The following is a 4,119-nucleotide window of genomic DNA, read 5'->3' on the forward strand; positions in this document are numbered from 1 at the left end:
GACGGTTGTTGCTGCGGTTGTTGTCGTCGTCATTTGATCGGTCGTTGGCGTCGTGTAATAGTAGAGCACTTTGAACCCTAGATTGAACTCGTTCTCGGTGAGGCACTTAACCACCATGCCACGACACCCTAGCCGGATTCGTCTTCCTCTTAACCATCTCTGTTGGGATTTCCCTTGGTCGTTCTTCCTGCTAGTGTTCCCGTTGTTTACTCCTCATCTGTCCTCCCTTGGTGCAGGGTAACAGCTGATGGTGGAGCGAGGCGAAACAGAGCGACGGTGGCGCGCCGCAATTGCGGATGTGTTCGGCGGTGCAGCAGGCGATACAACGGTAGCTATAAAAAGTTAGGGTTTTGGACACCCGTGCGTTGTGCTCCAGCGACCACTCAACGGCGCCTTGGAGTGCGCCGTGCTGAAGTCTTCCGCAATTCTGTCTTTGGCAAGCCCGTCCTTGTACTGCGCGAAGTAGGGGCAACATAGAAGGAGGATAGGGCAGCGGCGCCGGCTGCGTGCGGCGAGGAACCTTGCCTGCTTCCGCACCTCGGCGCTCTCGATCTTGAGAGATTCTGCCTCAACCACTACCTTCGCTCATCCTACAATTCTGCCTGGCGCCCTCCTCTACCTCTTCTGCCACGGCATCCACCGCCGCTCATAGTTGTCAGACGGTGAGGGTGGCAGCCACCGCCGGAGATGTTTTCCACAGTTCCAGCACTTTGGTCACAGTTTGTGGGGCCTCTTAGCATTAATTGAAGCAATGGTGGAACATGCATCGTATGCCCAAATGACTAAATCAATCTCAGGCTTTGCATGTAAATTTGAGAGGAAACATAAAAAAGGTTTGATCCCATATGGGCAATTTGGGTATTTTGAAGGAGCTTAGGTTTGCTTGACGGCGGAAAGTGATAACATTAGACCTAGGTTTGTTTGACGGCGGGAAGCGATAACATTAGTAAGCAGGAGGCTAAATTAGATTTTTCCAGAGGATGGAAGTTTTTTTTTGTAGTCGTTAGGAAGATCAATGAGAAAAAATTTAGAAAGAGGATACTTATCATAGCTTTTCTTCCGATGGAGCCGTGATTATTATTGGTTCTTCCGGTGTAATCACCCAGCGTCTCAGCTCAGTTTTCCCACAGACGGCGCCAAAATGTTCCGGCCAATTCGCCGTGGATGATTTGTACACACCAGATCAGAACTGCGCTCCTCGGAAAGAATCGCCAGAAGAGGGGGACCTGAAAATCACCAAGAAAAAGAGAGGGTTAGAATGGCGCCGGGGGACCCCGGCAAGCCACTCCGACGCTCAAGTTAGAGCCGAAATAGAAGAAATATATGCGTGTATGAAATAGAGAGAGAAATAAAGAGAGAGAGAGAGAGAGAGCCCCCTTTTTCCTTCATACCTGCAGGGTTTATATAATATCAGGCGGAGCGTTATTTGTGGAGATCGGCGCATGTGATTGGTTGTTGACATGGTAAGGATAATCTTTTGAAGGTTTTCGAATATCAATGGTTCAGATTTACCGATCTTCATCTAACGGTCTGGTGCATTAATATGCAGGTTTTTAGGGGGGCCAAGTTTGGGGAATTGGTCGTTATCCTTATCCCTTTGGCTGGGTAGTAACGAGCCGGATCAAGAACCAAATTTGAAGTTATCGATCGACCAACAACTTTTTCCAACTCTTTTAGACAGTACGTAGTGCTTTTTGTGTGTCTAATTAAGAGTCGTTCAACCTCACAACTTCAACTCAAATCGACTCCATCCACTCCGTTGCCAAGGTTCAAACTAACAAGCAACTCCCCTTAATATTCCATAACTCTAAAAATTATGTATTGGCAATGCTTACATAATTACAAAATCCATCATTTAAGAACAACTAACAGACAAATTAGAGAAACATAGGTTTTCCGAAGTAGAGATCATAGACAACAACAAAACACTGTCAATTAAGCAGCTGCCAAGCCATTACTTTGACTATATATATATCCCTTAAAACATTTTGCTCCTGAACTGAAACTAACGGCTATGCCTGTAAATTAAACTCTGCAAATGAACACCGGCCTAATCATGCATGCTGAAGATAATTAATGACTTAGTTCTATGAACTAGTTGTGCTGCCCTCCTCTTCCTCCACTAATTGGCGGCGGGGTTGGCCTTCTACCTGCTGCGCTCGGACTAATTCTTGATCCACCATCCTGCTTTCATTTAGTTTGTCCAAAGAAAATTATTAATCAACACATGCAAAATCATCATCGCGCAAACTAGAGAGTAGTAAAACTAAAGACAAAGATTTAGTACAGCATCAGGGTGATCGTTTCCATCGTCTATAACAGGATCTTGAGGTTGGGGATCAGGTTCTTCTGTGGGAGAAGTAGTTGATGAGCAGCCGAGGCACTGAACGCAGGATCTGATGATGTAGAGCATGAGAGAACAGGGACTAATCAACATTACTCCTGCTTCTTCTTCTTCTTCTTCTTCTTCTTTCATCTTGAGTTTCTGCATCTAGTTATGTATTTTGTTTTGCTGTTCTTGAGCTCTAAACTATATCTCTTCCTTCGTTCGGTGGTTCACACATGCAAAGAAGTCATTTATTGATATAGCCAGGTTCTGGTGGCACATTAAATAATTCCATTGAATGACTTAAAACCCCTCTCTCTCTCTCTCTTTTTCCCTTTTTAAGTTTGGTATTATTATTTGCAGATATTCACATTAAAATCATGTTCAATCTGGACTACTTCGACTGATTACACTAATAAACTTAGGTGAAAAAACTCAAAGAGACCAATTTAGAAATCATGATCCAATTAAAGGATAAATTTTCGACGGATTTTTTAGGTATTAAAAGAAATAATGAGAAATGTGATTGGATATAAAAATATAAGTTATTATGACGGAATTTGTATATCCAATTAGATATGATGTGTTTGCTAAATCAATTATTACATTTATTTTGTTTTGTAGGTGATGTGCATGCCAACTAAGTTCAATTGAAAATTAAAAATTAAAATTAGAAATCGAATATATATTATAAAAACTTGGAAAATGTTAGGGGTATAGAGGTAAAATTAAGTTGTGCATTATAGAGAGGGAGACATGACTGATCAAGATCAACTAATGTTGTAGAATAACCCTTTATCAATGGAGACAAATACTACACCACAACACCTAATCCATTAAATGCAATTCTTCTCTGCTTGGTAGCATTATATTGAATTGAGATCTCCTTGGAATAAATATTTCATCCATCGAACGTTTATTGATCTGTCTTTGTCAGAACTTTGGTGACCACATTAAAGAGGGGAAACTCTGTGCTTTCAAATTTTATTTTATTTTTAATTGCAGTACAGAGGAAAAATTAAAAGGGCAAACTCTTATTATTATTATTGTTATCACATATTTTTTTATAAAAAAATAAAATAATATTCTAACTTATTTTTTACATCTAAAATATATCTCTTGTCTCAACCAGTTCAATTGCAGGATGTTGAATCATCGGCTTGGTAAACAAATTTAATATCTAAAATCAGATTGATCCCAAACCCACAAAAAGTCGACGGTCATTTAGATCATTTCCACCGTGCTTTTTAAAAATCGCTCTAGCTCAGCTTCTATTTTTTTATTGATCATCTTCACTAGTTGTCGTCTCTCTTTCTTCGCTAGGCTTCTTGCTTTCTCTTTGGTCTTAACTAGTTTCTTAGGAAAACTTATTTAAAGTATGATTACTTGTGGAGGATTTAGGCTTAAAATTTCCACGAGGAGCAAGTGAAGTCAATGTAATAATGTTAGGCTTTTCCAACTCCAAAAATGGTATATTGATAACTGAAGCTCTCATTTAGGGTTTTAGATGTTTGCATCTTACAATCCTATGTGTTTGGGATTTTTAATTCGTAATTAACCTGGTTCATCGAGTGTAGTTTTGGGTTTGTGCTTTCTGTCATGCATGCTACAATTCCTAGACTTATTTAGCGGGTGAGTTTTGAACATTGCATTGTGTTTATTGGACATTAGGGAGTTGCAAGATGTAATTGTCTCTCACACCTAATCAGTTTGCCTCATTTAACATTTCAAAATTTGTCCCTACTACTCAACATTATTGTAGTTTTGGCCAAAACTACTCCACATTATAGCAA

General features: G+C 40.3%; 1 long non-coding RNA gene across 1 annotated transcript; it reads right to left on the minus strand.

Moving 5' to 3' along the window:
• Positions 1 to 1,797: 1,797 nt before the first annotated feature.
• On the minus strand, positions 1,798 to 2,556 carry LOC141814126 (uncharacterized). Its single transcript, XR_012600449.1, has 2 exons — positions 2,288 to 2,556; positions 1,798 to 2,184 (listed from the first exon to the last, which is right to left on the minus strand). It is a non-coding gene; the product is annotated as an uncharacterized LOC141814126 (long non-coding RNA).
• Positions 2,557 to 4,119: the final 1,563 nt, after the last annotated feature.

The sequence above is a fragment of the Curcuma longa genome, chromosome 21 (assembly GCF_044706935.1).
Source record: "Curcuma longa cultivar G26 ecotype Majalengka, Jawa Barat chromosome 21, ITB_CL_G26_1.1, whole genome shotgun sequence".
NCBI classification, from domain to species: domain Eukaryota; kingdom Viridiplantae; phylum Streptophyta; class Magnoliopsida; order Zingiberales; family Zingiberaceae; genus Curcuma; species Curcuma longa.